Source organism: Vipera ursinii (genome assembly GCF_947247035.1).
Source record: "Vipera ursinii genome assembly, chromosome: 5".
NCBI classification, from domain to species: domain Eukaryota; kingdom Metazoa; phylum Chordata; class Lepidosauria; order Squamata; family Viperidae; genus Vipera; species Vipera ursinii.
Window position 1 is genome coordinate 47,819,872 of NC_139518.1, and position 19,654 is coordinate 47,839,525.

Consider the following 19,654-nt stretch of genomic DNA (forward strand, 5'->3'; position numbering starts at 1 on the left):
TATTTGGGAAGAAAGTAGTGGACTATAAAAACGTGACTGCAACAAAAGCTAAAATAAGATAAATATATGGCCCCATTTAAATAACCTTATATAGATAGTCCTTGACTTATAACCAGTTGTTTAACAAGCATTCGTAGTCCTGATGGTTATGGTAAAACATCATACCACCCTCCTTCTAGAGTCTAGACACATGATCACATTTTAGGTGTGTTCAAATTTATGCTTGGTTGTCAGGTGCAATCGTGTGATCGCCATTTTGAAATCTGAGTTTAGTTTTTTCGATTTGTAATCTCTAGTAAATTTATTTGAATAAAAAGGAAAATTAATGTTATTTAATATATACATGTAGTCCTTGACTTACGACCACAATTAAGCCCAAAATTTATGTTAAGTGACATATTTGTTGAGTTTTGCCCCTTGTCACAGTTGTTAAGTGAATCACTGCAGTTGTTAAGCTAGTAATACAGTTATTAAGTGAATCTGGCTTCCCTATTGACTCTGCTTGTAGAAGGTTGCAAAAGGGGATCACATGACCCTGGGGCACTGTGACAATCATAATTATGAACCAGTTGTCAAGCTTCTGAATTTTGATCTGCAAAGGTCATAACTGTGAAAAACGGTCATGTCACTTTTTCTTTTTTTTCTCAGATAATGCACAAATTTATTTGCATGATCATTTTGCTTAAAACAAAGAAAATTTAAAAATACATATAGCAAGTCTCAGCAAGAAAATATATATATATATATATATATATATATATATATATATATATATATATATATATATATATATATGAGTTTCAGCAAAAGCAAGTATTCTTTTTTGTATATATTTTATTAATTTTGTAGGGTTAGGGCTAGGGTTTGGGCTAGGTTTGGGTTTTTTAAAATAACATTCTTAATGTTTAGCAAACAGCATATTGTCTGAGTTCATGTATGTAAAAACAGTAAGTAAGAGTTAATCTATATTATCATAATCAATATGTTAATTGCTCTATAATCTTCTTCTTACTAGTATATATTCAATGTTACATAGTACATATCATGTTCCTTTCTCTCTAACTCACTTTTCTTGCCATTGGTAAAAATTGCGAAAATCTATATTAAAATATCTGGATGGCTTTCAACAATGGAAGTATTTGCTTACCCAAATTTAATCAATCATGAGAAAGTTGTGACCTATAAAGATATTTTGGACAATGAAGGGAAATTGAAAGACAGACAAGATTTACAAGAACAAGGTATTCATCTATCATGGTGGCCATACCTGCAAATTCAAATGAGATAAGAAAAAGATGCTAAAACAACGTGATTTTATAAAGAACAGACAGAATTTGACCAGATACTGCTAAAACAGACGAAAAATTGATTAAGAAACTCTATAAATATTTGTTAAACTTAAAGATGGAAGAGGAACAAGTAAAAGAAGCAATGATAATATGGGCAAAGAACTTTGGACATAATATAGAATTAGAAAACTGGCAAAGATTATGGAAAAGAAATGCTAAATTAACGAAAGTGGTGGCTTACAAAGAAAACGTATACAAAATGTTTTACAGATGGCATATAACACCAGTGAGATTAGCGAAAATGTTTAAAAATACATCAAACAAGTGTTGGAAATGTAAACAAAAGCCAGGTACTTATTATCCTATCTAGTGGACATGCCCTAAAGCTAAAAGATTTTGGTCAAAAATACACATATGGTTGGGAAAAATTACTAAAAAACATATAGATTTCAAGCCAGAACTGTTTCTGTTAGGCATAATAGGAGGAAACTACGAGAAAGATTGTATATATCTAATTTTATATGTATTAACTGCAGCAAGAATTGTATTTGCCCAATATTGGAAAAATGAAATCTTACCAACGGAAGAAGAACTAATTAAGAAAAATTTTAGACTGTGCAGAAATGGACAGATTGACACTAAAGATAAAAGGGAAAGAAGACTCAGTGTACTTATTCTAAAGTCACTTTTTTCAATGCCATTGTAATGTTGAACGATCATTAAATTAACTGTTGTTAAGTCGAGGACTATCTGTACTTGCTGCCCAACTCCCAGCAATTCTGGACAGTTTATAAATGTTATTATAATTAAGTTGTAAAATTAAATATTACATTTTGTCTCAAGGCTTTCCTCATTCATTTAGTACTTATTCAATATTATATGCATCACAAGAAATTATTGGTTTTGGATAACTGTTTGATTTTTTTCCTTTATATAAGCTGCCTGTTATCTATATTTGTAAAACCTCTATGGAATGTTTAGCAATGTGCTACAGCAATGAGGGTTGCCTTGACATTGGCATTGACTAAGCACAGCTTGAAAAAATAGTTTCCATTACATCCTCTAAGTCTGATTAGTTTTTCCTTCATCCAAGGATGGTTACACTATTTTTGAAATTCAGAACAGGCAAAAATAGTACAGAAATGACAAACATATTGAACTGTTTCTTCATTATCACCTGTTATAGTTTCAACCTGGTTGTTTCCCTTCTATTCTAACAAAGTATATTTACGATATATTATAACTTTTTATATCTTTTCCCTGTTTGTTAATAATTTTTCAGAACAATACATTAGTCTCAATTCAACCTTAAACTTTTCATTATCCAGTTGTCTGTCATTTGGGGAGAGAATAAATTAATAGCACCTATCTTCCCTTGTTAAAGAACTAAAGGGAAAGTTATGCAGACTGTGAATTAGGATTCTATCTACCTTTCTTCAAACTTCTGCCAATAGATCTGCAAAAGTCACAATGGCAGTTGATATAATAAAGCCTTGCTTGATCAAAACTGCTGCATTGTGAGTTTGCACAAGAGCACAAATAACATTGCTAGGGCACCTAGGAGAAACAGAAGGAAGTAAAAGGAAATGGGAAGCAATCCAGAAAAAAAATCAGGACCTGAAAATAGGAGATCCTGCTCATCTAAGTAATCAGGAGATTTGGAATAGGATTGTGTTCCCCCAGATAGGCCCTAGGATGCTTAAGACTTTAAGTGTTAACATCAGCGCCTTAAACTCTGACAGTAGACAACTGGCAATCAGTGGGATATTTTAGTACAGGCATCATATCTCTGCACCTTGCACCTGTCAGCAGCCTAGTTGCTGCAACTTTCAGGGACACTCTAATATAAAGTATGTTGCAGTAGTCAAGATGAGAATTAACCAGTGTTGTGGATGACTACCACCAAGTCCAAGAAGTACTTACAAACTCCAAATCTGCTCTTTCTGGGGAAATGCAACGACATAAAAACCAGGCTTCATCTCATTCCCTGAGTCCAGCTTCTTCTTTACTATCAGTACCTCCATCCTGTCTGGATATAATCTCATTTGTTTTCTCTCATTCATCCATGGTCAAGTTTTAGCAACATTCAAGGATGCTAATTTCTTTCTTGAAATTAGGCTGTGTGAACCAATAGACCTCTATGTGTATTTAGGATTTCAGCTTTTCCTGCAGTAAATTCAAGAAAGGCTTCTAACTGTAGAAAGAGCTTACCGGTGATATGCTTCCCGACGGTACTTTTTCAGAGCGTAGCCATCCATGTTTGCAGGAAGATCTGCTGCATTTTGTAGCCGGTCACTCCATGAAGTAGTCATTTTTTACTGATTGGTTTTCTTTAAAAGTTAATAAACTATGGGGGGAAAAACAAATAAAAAAAATCCATTTAATACAAATACACATTTCTGAAGTGTTGTTTAATGCTTTCTTTTTAAAGACAAGAGTATTTAGGAATGTCCACAAATACCTGATAAAAACAATTTAAATTAGCTAGTGCGGAGGTCCCCAACCTTTGGGGCTTTTTCCAGGGACTTGAGGTGCCTGGTTTTGTGTGCTGCCTGCATCCAGCAGATGAGGCTTTGCTTATTTGAGCGGCCTGTTTGTTGGAAAGTCGCGGCCTGGTACTGGTTGGGGAGCCCTGAGCTAGTTTATTTATTTTTTTATTTATTTTAATTCCATTTATATCCCGCCCTTCTCCGAAGACTCAGGGCGACTAAAACACAAGAAAACCTAGAAATGTCAGCAAACTTTTGGAATTCATACTTCAATGTGTTAAGCCTTATGGTCACTATATCTAAAAAAAGTATACTTGTCTGGAAACCTATATGTAAAAAACATTTACAGTATATTGTTCTTAGTTATCGTCTTATTTCTTAATCTCATGGTGAATCATAAATCAATCATCAACTGTTTCTTCTGAAATTTTATTTGCTCTAAACATATGATTGCTTCTTTTTAAATGATGTAAACGATACAACCTAAAAATAAGGTTGCCTGAACTCTGGCATACTTCTATAAGTCAGTGGGATAAGTACATAAGAGTACAGGCGGGCAGCCAGTTAAAATTCTTAATTATAAGCTACTGTAATCCATGGCACCTTTCTTAAATTACAAAAATCTATTTTAAAGTTTATGTATCTGTAAATAACTTCAGATAAATACAGAAATGTGTAAACATGCTAACTAACTTGGCAATTTATTTTTATTGCATTGCTTTTGACATTGTCACTATTAAATAATTGATTATTCCTTCTGTAAAATATTTTCAGAGATTTTCTATCGTTATCTACTCAGGTATTAAATTTTTACTAAGTTAATAAAATGTATATGCCATTGTTTATATGGCAAGAGGTAACATGAAAAGAAAGGGAAGGAGAAACAAAAAAAGATGGGAAATACCCAAGTGAGAGACTTAAGCTGTCTACTTTATTTATTTATTTTTATTTTTATTTTAATTCCATTTATATCCCGCCCTTCTCCGAAGACTCAGGGCGGCTTACAAGCTTAGCAGTAGCCTTCATTCTATGTATATGCCTGCTTAACCTGTCTACTATTTGAATGCCAATATAAATTATGGCACTGGACTCTTACTCAATTAGTAAAGTTTTGTAACCTTTACGCTATCATTTAGGAATAATATGAAAAGCACTCATAACCTTACTGGCCAGATCACAAGTATTCTTTCTGTGTCACTATATTAAACAGATACAATAATAGAAACTAGTTAAAGAAAAAGGACAAAGCTATGCGTCACACACATTAGCTGATTGGTTCACATGACAGGCTACGCCCCTATAAAAGGTTAAATGGGGTTAGATGCACCACCAGCTGTTGTAAAGGGAAGAGAATGGTTTTTAACCACATTTGGAAATTTGCCTGAGGCTAGGCATGTTATTTGCCAATTGTTGAATTCAAATTCCAATTCCGGAACAATAATACTTTAGCTCACATAATAGATGCAGTATCAGGAAGGCCTCCTAACTTGGCTAAAGGGAAGTAAACTACAGCGAATCATGAAAAAACAAAAGAGCTTTAGATGTACACACTATACAACAATTTTGAACATAAGAATAAAATCATTGGTAGAAAATGTGATCTGTTCCAATAAAAAAATTTCTAGGTGCAGATTTTAATACATTGGGATCCTGCCCTCTTTTCCATATAGGCACACATACAAATATATACATAGGATTTAGCATATACAAATTATATATTAAAAGATGTTACCTACAGGGAGGCACAATACTGATCTAAAATACTATTATAAAAATTACTAAGTTCTTCCATATGGAACACTTCCTTTCCTATGTTCTAAAATCTTTTAGTACTGCTGTTAAAAACTAAGTAATCAAGTATTGTAACCAATCTCAACATTCAGAGTAACAGGGTATGTTAATTTGTGTTTTTCAGCAACAAAAACAAAAAAAGGGGCAAAGATACTGCAGGTTATTTTACCATACAGGACAAGATTCAGAAAAACAAGTGTTTTTCAAATAGTTATTATTCTTTTAGTAATTATCTATGTAGTCGTATATATGGCTTTCTGCACTTGTCTAAAATCTCATTAAGAAAGTTCCAGAAGCAGGAACTTAACAGGGACCTCTCCTTCTATTCTACATGCATATCTCCAATATTGAAATTCCCATACTTCCCAATTAGTTTCCATGGAAAGCTACAGTGATCAAGAAAAGCTATACAGAAGCAAACTTCACAGCAATGGACTATTTTCCAGTTCTTTATAATGGACAATGTAAACTTGGGAGGGGATTTGTTAATAAATAACAGGGTTTCAGACAGATAAACTGGAGTTCCAATATTTATCTATAGATTTGAATGGTCAGGAGAGAGGACATTAAATTGAAGGGATTGTCTTCTAATGAAAACAGAAAGCCTGTCAATCTTCTTGGGATAGCAAAAGGTATATTGTTGTAGTCAATGATTATCTGACAAGATCGGAACTTCCATGATGATATCTTTTTTTGAAAAAAATGAGATTTACGTGTTCAATGGTGGTAATGGTAGAACACAGCAAACTATGTGGGAGAATGATGAATACAATTGGATAAGTAAAGTAGGCACAGAACCCCTGTGACTATGAAGTCATGCAAGAATTGAAGTTAATCTGAAAAAGATTCAATGAAAAGCATGGATCTCCATCTCAGAATGACAAGATAGTCAAAATTTATCATTTAGCATGTCTCATGCTTGATATAATCTTGGTTATAACTCTGTATGTAGAGGATGGAGATCCCAATCTGATTGATGATTATCAGGAATAAAGAGGAGGCTCAAATTGTTCCCTTGTTCCATGAATGCCACTGAAAAAGTGGAGATGGTCCTAAAAAAGTTGGAACAAAAGCTCAAGAAAAAGAGGGTGGTACTGTGAAATTCAATTGAACTGGTAATCTCATCAATATGAAATATATGATATCAATTTAATACTTTGTCACTGTTTGTGAAGTTTGTGCAGACTACAGGAAAAATAGTTTAAATAGAGAGGCAATAAGAAAAACATAAAAGGAACGGCACTGCAATCAATATAAGAAAAAGAACTAAAATGAAGATCATTATTTATTATTGTTCAAGAACATACTGGAAAGATTGACAGTTGTGGTTTTATTCATATAATAAAGTTTAATCTAACCAAGTTCGATTTGCTCAGTCTGAGTCTGTGTGTATATGCATGTATGCATGATGGCTCTGCAACATGTTTCAAAGAGATGTTTCCCACAAATATATAAAATAGCTCTTTTAAAAATATTAAAGCAGTTGTTTTAACGCTGGAAGCAACTTTTGCTGCCTTTACATCCATGTGCATGCATGAGAGACAATCAGGAGCAGCTTCCAAAGCCATTTTTTGGAAACAATGTGGCTGCTTTAATGATTCAAAAAGAGCTGCTTCATATCTGGGGTACACACTGTGGAGTTTCTCTTTCAAAAGTCTTGTGCTATATTGAGGATGGATCTGTTCAGTTCATCTTAATCCATACAAGATGGAGGGAAAGTAGTGGAAGATAGAAGAGTGTCTGCAATGGACAAGTTCATCAGCTAAGGACCACAATTTCCAAGAGTTCTAATCCACATGGATTGAAGAGGCTCTCCAAAGCAGATACTCACCTTCTATAAATGAGGGTGACAAATGAGGATTTAAACTACACATTCAATACCATCCCTCCTGAAGCTTCTGTACTTCATTCAGTCCTATTATCAGCCAGTGTACCTGTAATCCATTTGTTTGCTTTCAACTAAATATTCTACATTTTGTAATCTTCTACATCACTATTTTGATAAACACAATTCTCCAATTCACAAGTATTTTGGGGACTAAGCAAACATTATCTTCAAGTAAAATACAATGATTCCCTTTAGTGACCCTGTAATCCCTTAGTAAATACAGTATGTTACCAATTTCAATATAGCAAGGATTTTTCAAAATGTTCTTTATGAATATTTAGCATTATACACAGCAATTAGACATTCTTACATCTGTAAATATAAGAAAAAAGACCAGCAGGTCAGATGTCCTTATTAGAAGAACAAAGTTCAAATAGATGAACACTAAGCAGTTTAATTATTTGCAGTTTCAAGGACTGTAGTTAATTAATACCACAAAATACTGATGATTTATACTAAACAATTTAGCTAATGTATGATTACTTGCAAGTTGCTTCATGTTGCAACAGAACATCAATAACAGATGTTCCTAAAAGCCTAAAGGAAAAAAAACACATGTTCAGATGTCTCTTACTCAACCTCACAGTTATCTTTCTGATGTAATTTATCAACTATGGCCTGTTGCAAAAACCTTTCCCAAGGCCACCTTTAAATAAAGTACGTCAACTAAGTTCCTGCAAAATATTTCTCTGAAACATCCAACAATTGTTAGGCCAACTACCGTACTTACTTTATACAACCTTTGTCCCTCTATTTCACCAGATTTTGTGGTTGCACAATGAAATTATATGAAGAACAAAATGTCAGTTGTCTTTCCAAACTACTACTCAGTCTCAATCACAAGGCCAAAAAATACTTAAATTTTTAACATGACACATCTAATACAAAATCTAATGCTGCTATTAATGCTTGAGTCTGAAGTAAAATTGACTGTATTAATGGCATTCTTCTAACCTACACATTATCTTATAATTAGCTGATTTGAACACACATTTTTACCCAAATGTTTTGCAAATTACTGGCAATCAAATCACCCCATTATTATAGTTTAAAACATAACTCTTTCCCCAACTAAACAAGAGCTCCTACTACAATAAATCTTGAAAATAAAGTAACTTAAGTGTCTATGAAAAGTTGAGACATGGATGCAAATGGTACATAGCTGCATTAAAGAAATAAGGGGAGAAAACTGCAAATATGGAGTCTTTATGTTATAATTGAGATAAAGAAAAATAGAAGAAAGACTTGACATCTGAATAGTTATAAAAAAAACAGTCCGGGGGCCCTAAATAGTAGAGATTACAACTCAGGCAGTACATTTGTGAAGCACTTTACATTGGCCAAAGATATGCAAATTACAGACTTTTGAGGGGCTACAAACAAATTACACTGTCTATTCCTTACACCCAAGATGATTCTTCTATCCAATATCTCAATGTTTGATGTTTCTTCCATCCAACATTGAGAGATCCAGCTGTTTTCTAATCTTGAAGATTACTTTGATCCATATTTGAGAGAATGGTTAAAAAAATTAACAGTGCTGTTGTTGTTAGTTGCGAAGTCGTGTCCGACCCATCGCGACCCTATGGACAACGTTCCTCCAGGCCTTCCTGTCCTCTGCCATCTTCTGGAGTCCATTTAAGCTCACGCCTACTGCTTCAGTGACTCCATCCAGCCACCTCATTCTCTGTCGTCCCTTTCTTCTCTTGCCCTCAACCTTTCCCAGCATTAGGCTCTTCTCCAGTGAGTCCTTCCTTCTCATTAGGTGGCCAAAGTATTTGAGTTTTAGCTTCAGGATCTGGCCTTCTAAAGAGCAGTCAGGGCTGATCTCCTCTAGGACTGACCGGTTTGATCGCCTTGCAGTCCAAGGGACTCGCAGGAGTCTTCTCCAGCACCATAGTTGAAAGGCTTCAATTCTTTGGCGCTCAGCCTTTCTTATGGTCCAACTTTCACTGCCATACATTGCAACTGGGAAGACCATAGCCTTGACTATACGTGCTGAGAGAGATTCCTAACGTCCTGCTGTTAACAACACATTGGGTGACAGAAGGCGGGCATGCCTGCAGCAGCCAGCAAAAAAAAACAAAACCAAAACAACGATACCATCTCTCCATCATGAAGTGAGACTTCAAATGTCAGGCGCAAAGTGAAACGGATGACAAAAGAAAGTTTGGGATTTTTCTTCCCACTTTTCCTTCCCAAAGCGAAATAAGAGTAGGTTAGGCTTCAAGAGGGCTATCCCTTCACTTTTTAGGTGACACTTTGGTTTACAGTCCAGGGGTCTTCAAACTTGGCCCTTTTTATGACTTGTGGACTTCAACTCCCAGAATTCCTCAGCCAGCAAAGTTCCCAATCTGCAACGTATTAATTAAGTAATCCAGGGGTCTTCAAACTTGGCCCTTTTATGACTTGTGGACTTCAACTCCCAGAATTCCTCAGCCAGCAAAGCTGGCTGAGGAATTCTGGGAGTTGAAGTCCACAAGTCATAAAAGGGCCAAGTTTGAAGACCCCTGGTTTACACCTTCTACCAAATATGTTTATCCTTATGTTTGGGGTGGGGTGGGGGGGAGGAAGAGGGAGACAGAGAGAATGTTATAACCGCGCTTGGATTCAACCTACGAGATGGGGCCACCCTGCCTGCCTGCCTGTCTCCTTTCTCCATCCGGTGGGGGGGGGGACTGTCCTTTCAATCCGGAGGGGGCTTCTACCACTAATTCCCTCGCGCTGCGTTTATTTGCACAGACGGGCGAGGAGGGGGCGCAGCCGGAAAATCCTGCTACCAACGAGGAAAGGGAAGGACAGCCCCGTTCCCCCCCCCTCAGGAAAAGAAAAAGAAAGAAGACGGCGCCTCTCTCTCTCTCCCTCTCTCTCTCCCTCTCTCTCTCTCTCTCTTCCTTTCCCCCCCCCCGACTGAGACAGGAGTCGGCGGGGGGGGGTCATCTGACTTCCCGCGTCTTGCCTGGCAACTCCGCTTTTAAAGGCACCGCTCTCCTTCCTCTTCTCCCTCCCCGCGAGGGCGCGCGCGCGAGAGTCGCCGGCGGCTCTCCGGGCCCCCTGCCCCGCTCACCTTCTCCGCCTTCGCCCGTTCGCCGCTCGCTTTCGCCCTCGCCCAAAAGAAACCGCAGGGCTGCTGGAGCGCCGGACCTCGCAAGCCGCGCATGCGCAAGCGTAGACCTGCCTTTCCCCTGCCATCGCTTTCTTCGCCTCCGCCCCTCCGTTAGGGACCAGGGAGAACGTGCAGTTCTACTGCAGAGCCGCAGGCCCGGTTAAGGCTCCGGGCTGACCCCGCGGGACGCTATTTTCTTATTGGATTACTTCAGGGGGTCTTCAAACTTGGCCCTTTTATGGCTTGTGGACTTCAACTCCCAGAATTCCTCAGCCAGCATTACTTCAGGGGTCTTCAAACTTGGCCCTTTTATGACTTGTGGACTTCAACTCCCAGAATTCCTCAGCCAGCATTACTTCAGGGGTCTTCAAACTTGGCCCTTTTATGACTTGTGGACTTCAACTCCCAGAATTCCTCAGCCAGCATTACTTCAGGGGTCTTCAAACTTGGCCCTTTTATGACTTGTGGACTTCAACTCCCAGAATTCCTCAGCCAGCATTACTTCAGGGGTCTTCAAACTTGGCCCTTTTATGACTTGTGGACTTCAACTCCCAGAATTCCTCAGCCAGCTTTGCTGGCTGAGGAATTCTGGGAGTTGAAGTCCACAAGTCATAAAAGGGCCAAGTTTGAAGACCCCTGGATTACTTAATTCATACGTTGCAGATTGGGAACTACGGTCTATCGACGAAGCTGAGGTTAGCAAAAAAAATTCTCTGATGACAGTCCTCTGTGTGTGTGTGTGTGTGTGTGTGTGTTTCGCTTAATTAAAGACATTCATATCACTTTTTATTTGCAATCGTAAGCCAAAGGACTTGAAAGATCAAGACTTGAAAGATCAAGTTAGGGAACAGAACATCACGGTGAAAATCTGTCGATGTAGCTACTAGGAATCGAAAAGGACTTAAATCCACGAACCCAACGACTTTACGAAGCAATTCCGCTATTTTTTTTTTTTGCTGTAGACTTTTCTACGGGTGGCTTCGCTCAAGAGCAAGATAACATTAGCAAACGAAGCACATTCTGGTTTCGCGTATGCGGCATCCAATTGGTATCATGAACGAAATGCCAACATATTAACCATTACTCGTTAAGTTTAGTTGCCAAAAGAGCAGACGGGAGGAGCAGAAATTTGCGTACCGTCCCTAAAATAGCTAAACTCTACCAGACATGCGCAAAGGGGAGGAGACTTGGCTTGCAAATAAAAATCCGAACGGAGGGAGGTTGTTTGATAACTTCGCCTGCTGGAACGTCACTTTCAGTGTTTCATTCATTTCCCGGGCGATTATGCTAGCACCCATTCAAAAGTAATGTAAGGCAATTTGGGTCTGAATAATCGCGCCTCTAAATATCGTTGCAAAAGCTGAGGACTTTTCGGATTCTAAAAAAAAAAACTATTTAAAAACAGTTCACGTTAGATAAAGTGAATGTATTTTTCATGAATTTCATTTCATTTATTTAAGTCATAGATCAAAATACAGAAAAAACAAAAGGGAAAAAGATGTGTGGATTTTTTGGGTTATTATTTAAAAGCTGACTAAAAGAAAAGGAAAAGGCAAGAAACAATTGATATATTTTTATCCAGGAGCAGAATAGTTCTGCTGCTGCATCAAGATTTCACTTCTGATCTTAGGCAGATTTTGGCTATTTCCAGAGGTGTAACATTGTACTCAGCAGTAATGATTATACATAAAAAAGGTGAAATATCGCAGGACCCAATCTGGGTTGGTCACGATGACCAGAGGTTTAGTCTTCCGAGCAGTTCTTTTTTTCTAACAGAAAAAGGTGCCGGAACTCACACGTCATACAACCCACCTTGCCTACCCTACAAGGTTCTACCCAAAAAAGGTGCTGGAATTCCGTTCTGAGCGTTCTATGACAAAAGCCCTGCTTCCGAGCTTTTAGACTCATGCTGGAGCCCACCCTCAGGGAACTTCTCTCTAGCAAAATGTGTGCTTTGGGCTATTCTATGTGTAGTATTTATGTGGTGCCTGGTTATGTGTGTCTTTTTAGTTGTTGATTAAAGTGTTGATGGCCAGCTATTAAGTCGTTGGCTGTGGTTTCCTTGTGCTACCAAACCCTTGGCTCCAAACTAGTTTATAAGCTGTTGGTAAATCAGCACTCCTGTTGACCAAGAAGGGGCCCGTTTCCTGGGCTTCAATCATTTCCCTGGCTATTTTTTTCCCTGCTTGTCCAACAATCTTAATAGCTGCAAAATTGAATGTATGTCCTTGTTCGTTGCATTGTGAGGCTACAAATGAGTTTGGATCTCCTAATCTGACTGCTCACTTGGATTCTTGTAATCTGCTCGATAACTTCCTCCATGTCTCTCCTACATAGTTGCAGGGGCAATTCCTGCAGGGGATACCCGTGACCCACCCATATTGGATCCTGCAACATTATCCTGGACACGTATATTTGTCTTCATTCATGAGGGGAAATACACCTGTTCGTAACATCTCTGTAGAAGGGACGCTATAATAAAACATGATTAGAAATTGCATACGATCCACAAGGACACAATTGGTCATTATAAGGGACTCTTCTGAATTTCTCTTCCGAAGCAGTAGCAGGCAGCAGACCATTGTGAAGAAACTTCTAAATACAGGTAGTCCCCCACTTACAACCATTTGTTTAGTGACTATTCAAAAAAGTGAAAAAAGTCACTGAAAAAAGTGACTTATGACCATTTTTCACACAGCCATTGCAACATCCTCATGGTCACATGATCAAAATTCGAACACTTGGCAACTGGCTTATATGTATGGTGGCTGTAATGTCCCAGGGTCATGTGATCACCTTTTGTGACCTGACAAGAAAAGTCATTGGGGAAGCCTGATTCATTTAACAACTGTAGAAAGAAGAATCATAAAACGGGGCAACTGATTCTTGTTTAACAACAGAAATTTTGGGTTCAATGATAATCATAAATCAAAGACTACCTGTATGGGTATCATTGCAGTATATAGTTCAAGTAGTTCTGTGCTTTCCACATAGGGGCAAAGCCATTCTATATCCAATATATACAAGCTTATCATTTTGGCTGCCTTTTTAAAAACTAGTAATGTTATTAAAAATTACAACATCAAAAACAAATGCAAATTTAAAAACAATTACCATAAAAAGATAATGCAGAAAAGAAAATAGAAAAATAAAAAAAGGAATATAATGAAAAGAAATATATAAAGGGCTTCCCTGTTCATTACTACAAGTATAAATTTTAGTAACTTATTGCCTTCTCAAACTTCTCAAACTACAACAAATGATCATTTCTTCCCATATCCCATCTCTTATCTACAAACAAATGTCTTGTCATTTCAGTCCTTGGCAAAGCTCCATGAAGGATTACCAATAATAACAACATCTATTTCAATCTTGATTAAATAAACCAACTTTATAATCTTTTTTTTACTTTTAACTATCTGGAACTTTAATCCTTCAAAAATGTCTTAAAACTAATGTCTTTTCAGTTCTTACAAAATTCTTTGAAGTTTTCCTTTTTCATAACATATTTTAAACAGTCCATCTATCATGGCAGGCATTATTAAAATTAACTTCTAGGTCGTTCAAAAATATCTCTCAATGTGCCCAATGTTAAAATATTTTGTATTAATAAGTCAAATTTAAGTGTCCTTTTTTAATTAAAATTTTAGTTTATTCTGGTTCCCTCTAGTGTCCAAACTTCAAATTCCATCCAATTACATTTTTTTAAAGGATTCAAAACAAAAGTATTTTCTCATGGAAAGAATTTTTATTATTAACTCCAAAATCTTATTTCAAAAAAAACCAACATTTTATTCAAAGTTTTAATCACCCTTCTGCTGTTTACTCCAGAAAAAAATAAGTCCTTAAACTTGTATTTAAAACTTCTTTAACTAAGGTTTGAAGGTAACTCAACTGGTGCTGCAAAACTTATTGAGCCAAAGGTTCATAATATGGAAAAGCAGTTAACAAACAATTTTCAGAAATGATTAGAAAAGGGGGTATGCGAACTCACTGGAAGGAACTATGCTTGAGGGCACTAACTGTAGTTTGAGCAAAAAGATGGCTCTAAACTTGCCAGTGACAGCTGTCTCGCAGTTTCTTTATGAGGAACAGCTGTATGAACACTTGTGGGCAATCTCAAGTCTCTTTTTGTCCCCAGAGGAAGTATGAAGAACTGGTCTTCTTGCTGGGTCATTCTATTGTGGTCATCAGCTTTTCTTTTAGCAGAACTATCTTCATTTGAAGAAAACCCAAACTTTAGTTTTAAAATTGTTTATCAATAATTTGCCCTCCCTTCAGAATTTGGCTAGGGATTGTAGTGTGCATCTTAACCCTGATGGGTTTTGCAATAATAGAGCTGCATTATTAGCAAATAATAAAAGTGACATTTGTTTCTTTTGAGGTTTTGGTGGAAAAAGGAGAAATCCATTAGATAGTTAACCATTGGGTTTATTTAGAAATTAGATTGGATTTTTTATTTCAAAAGTCCACTTTTTAGACAAAAGTATTTTCCAAACCTCTTCCAGAATTTAAAATTCAATACTCACTATAGTACATTTTCAAAGATCCCTCATTTCAATGTTTTATTAGAAATTTAAGATATTAAATCAAACCTCATCAGTGTAGATCAAAGGTGATATGAAACTCTTTAACTAAATCAGATTATTGATCTATATTAGAGCTACAAAACTCTGGACAACCAGTAGAAGGCAAACAAAAGGCATAAAGCACTATTTTATGCTATGCAATTACCATTTATGGTTATGTAGCTCAGATAAGAGAGCCCCCTTCTGCATAGATCTGCAGCTGCCTTTAAGATATCAAGATACCACACAGAAGATTAAAATTACAAATTTGGACGAGCTGAAATGAGCACTTCCTGAAATATCATATGAAAGGACAGATGACAGGCAGGTCTCACACAAAATATTTCTTAGCTATGCTACCTGGGGTCATTTCTAAATGAATATGCCTGGAAGTTAACTTGAAAGGCCCTGCGTGTGTTTTTCTTACTCACCATAGTTTCCTAAATGTGCATAGAAGGAGACTGGTGAATAATGGAATGGGGACAGCAAAGGGACAATAACTCAATAAATAAATTAATTAAATCAATTAAAGAAACTGAAACAGAAGCTGCAAAGTTTGAGGAACGGGTAAAATGAAGCCTCTAAGAAGGAGAGAAGAGAAAGAAAATTAAATAAAATAATTCTTCAAATACCGGTATACAGAAAGCAGAAAAAACATTGAACATCAACAGTGGGATGAGTTCCTGTCTAACATCCTGATAGGTAGTCAGCCAAAGGGGGAATAGGACTCATATTTGCATTGTCATAATATATTTGTTTTAATGTATGTGTCTTAATAAATTGTACTAAGTGTTTTTAGGTTGAAAGATATTTTGTTATATTAGTGACAGAGTGTCTATAGAGATTCTCAGTCATCCTGGTCATAGTTATCTCAAAGGTGTTTTTTCACGAGGCAACTGACTTTCTTGTTTTTTCTCTGAAGATGTTTCATTTCTCATCCAAGAAGCTTCTTCAGCTCTGACTGGATGGTGAGGAATGGAAGTATTTCTGGAACGGAATCCTTCCATTCCCCCCATCCTGTCAGAGCTGGAATGAAGCAAAATGTTATGGCTCAGAATTTGTGTGAACCCAAATGTTATGATTTACTTAATAAACAGTAATTTATTTATTTTATTTATTTTATTACATTTATATACCGCCCTTTCCCAAAGGACTCAGGGCGGTTTACAGGGTGATTAAAAACAAAGATACAAAAGTTAAAAACAGATTAAAAAAATTATATTCGTCCCTGCATAAGTAAAACCCCAGTTAAAATTAAGATTAAAGCTAAAATTAGAATTCTCAGCCTGGGCCAGAGAGCTCGAAGAGCCAGGTCTTCAGGTCCCGGTGGAAAGAACGGAGGTCGGGGGCAGTCCTCAGCTCCACTGGCAGCTGGTTCCAAAGGGCAGGCGCACCCACTGAGAAGGCCCTATCCCTGGGTGTCGTCCGCCGGCAATCTCTTACCGGTGGCACCCTGAGAAGACCCTCCCTGTGGGAGCGCACTGGACGAAGGGAGCTTGATGCCGGCAGCAGGTGTTCCCTCAGATATCCCGGACCCAAGCCATTTAGGGCTTTATAGGTCATCACCAGCACCTTGAATCTCACCCGGAGGGCAACCGGGAGCCAATGCAGCTCGCGGAGTAGAGGTGTTACATGGGAGTATCGGGAAACCCCCATCACAACTCGTACGGCCGCATTCTGCACCAGCTGAAGCCTCCGAGTGGTCCTCAAGGGCAGCCTCATGTAGAGAGCGTTGCAGTAGTCTAAACGGGAGGTCACGAGCGCATGAGTGACTGTGCGTAGGGCATCTCGGTCCAGATAGGGTCGCAACTGGCGCACCAGGCGAACCTGGGCAAAAGCCCCCCTGGTCACGGCTCCTATATGGTCTTCAAAATTGAGTCGTGAATCCAGGAGGATGCCCAAGTTGCGAGCCCTATCAATGGGGGGTAACACCTCACCCCCCATCGTTAGAGATGGAATAGTCTGGTTGACCCGAGATGCCGATATGCACAGCCACTCAGTCTTGGCGGGATTGAGACGAAGCCTGTTTCTCCCCATCCAGACCTGGACCGCCTCCAGGCAACGGGACATCACGGCAAGGGCATCGCTGGGTTGGTTCGGGGTGGAAAGAAAAAGTTGGGTATCATCAGCGTACTGATGATACCCCACCCCGAAACCACGAATGATCTCACCCAGCAGCTTCATATAGATGTTGAACAGGAGGGGCGAACCGACCCCTGAGGAACTCCACAAATGAGAGGCCTCGGGGCGGATCTCTGCCCTCCCGTCAACACCGACTGCGATCGGCCCAGGAGATAGGAGGAGAACCACCGTAAAACGGTGCCTCCCACTCCCAACCCCCTGAGACGCCGCAGTAGGATACCGTGGTCAATGGAATAAAAAGCCGCTGAGAGATCTAATAGGACCAGGACAGAGGAACAACCCCTGTCCCGAGCCCTCCAGAGATCATTCACCAGCGCGACCAATGCCGTCTCTGTGCTGTATCCGGGCCTGAAACCCGATTGGTACGGGTCCAGATAATCAGTTTCCTCCAGGAACAACGATTTAGTGCAAAGAATAAACCAGGCTAATAATTCCTGTACCACCTGTACTCTCCTCTAAAAAATTGTCCCTCTCCATGTTTTAAACATTCTTCTGAGCATTCCTGTCCTTACCTTAGCAGCTTATCCTATCCTTGGAGAAAGCTGCTGTCCAAATGGCAGACAAGGCAAGCAGACAGACAGAGAAATAATGATGGTGCAGCAGCTCTTTATGTAATCTCCGGGCCATAATCTCTGGGCCAACTGATTGTCTTTTTCTCAGTCTTTGCTCCCCAGAATGTGCTAGCATGCAACAGAGCTAATTTCAGGCCTTTTTTGTGATATGGCAGAGAAGTTATTTTTCTCTATTCATGTTATATTAGCATAGTGCTCTCCAACAGACATTTTCACACTGTAAAAGGGAGAATAGTTTAGGCCTGTCAAAAAGGAACATTCTGGTAGCCAATTACAATGACTTTTCAAAACTGTACAGTTGCTAACATGCTTGTTCACTTGCAGGCTCAAGGATTATAAATGGGGTAGCTGCTTCTTTGGTTTTTGGGGATGAGCCTCATTTTATTTTAGAAACGATTTGAAAAGCACTTGGAAATCACTACTTGGAGAAGTAAAGCAAATGTATCTAAATTGGTTAAGAGCTTCAGGGGCGGGGGCAACGTTGGATGGTGAAAACAGCAAATTCTCAATGTTTTTCTCCTAACAATCAGAACTGAAAACAGTTGTTCTAAAAATAGGTTTCTCAGAGTTATTATTTGTACTGTAGTAGTTAATTGAAGGAAAGTGAAAGATTTCTAGCTATATACAGGCCATCTAAGACAGCAACACTGGTTTTTCCCACATTCTCATCCTTGTTCAATGTAAAAGGTACATTGAGAAAGGAGAAATGAATTAATTGCACTGCTTATTCTAAGATTTATTGAAGTGAAATTTGAAATTAAGCCACTTGAAAACAAACTTAAAACTCATAACATAAACATTAACAAGAGAGCAGTAATAAATAAGGAAACTTGGTGATATGATCTGAAAATAGTATGTCCTTGTGAATGACTGTATTCCAGGAAATAAACAAGGAAATTGTGGAGAATCACTCTCCTTAGGGTTCACAGGTACAGAAAATTTGGATCCCTTCTTTGTCTGTTGCTTCCTAATACTTGCAACAAAGTTGATCATACTACTGGGCCCCCAAGAGGCATTCTAGTTAATGCAAAGGGGGGAAAAAAGAAGTGAGGGAATGAAGTAATGAATGAATGTGGAATGACCTTTGCTAAAGTGGAATATCTGAAAGCAGCATGAGAAAGAACTGGACTGCACAGTGGAACTAGAGTCAATGGATATCCCGGCGGTAGCTGTAATGCAGGGGTGTCAAACTCAATTTCATTGAGGGCCGCATCAGCATTGCAGTTGCCCTCAGGGGGCCGGGTGGGTGTGGCCTGGGTGGGCGTGGCCTACTGGGTGGGCGGGGCTAGAGTGCGTATGGCCTACTGGGTGGGCGTGGCCAGCTCTACAAGGTTCACATCAAGGGTGCCTATGGGGGCCTGGGCAGGAGTGGGACAGATCTGAGGGTCTCTGGCAGGAGGAGGGTCTCTGGGCCAGGGCCAAGGCAGTGGGGGCCGTTCCCTCACTCTTTCCAGGATGGCTTCGCGGGCCACATGAAACCACTTCGCGGGCCAGATCCGGCCCCCGGGCCTTGTGTTTGACATGTCTGCTGTAATGCTTGCTGCTGGCAACTCTTTCTATTTTACTGAGCTGTTTGTGAAAGTTCAGGTGCTACAGAGAAACAGCTTCTACATGTGATCCTCCTCCCTCTCTTTCTTTGATTACAAAAACTGGGCAAGTTCACTGAGGAATCCTACTGCTTTGGAGCCCAGACAGCTTTACTTATACTGTGGAGAGGACTTAGAAGTGTACAGTAAATGTAAAAGAAAATTTTAAAAAAACATACGTGCAATCTTATCTTTGTTTCCATGTATATGGATAATTTAATAT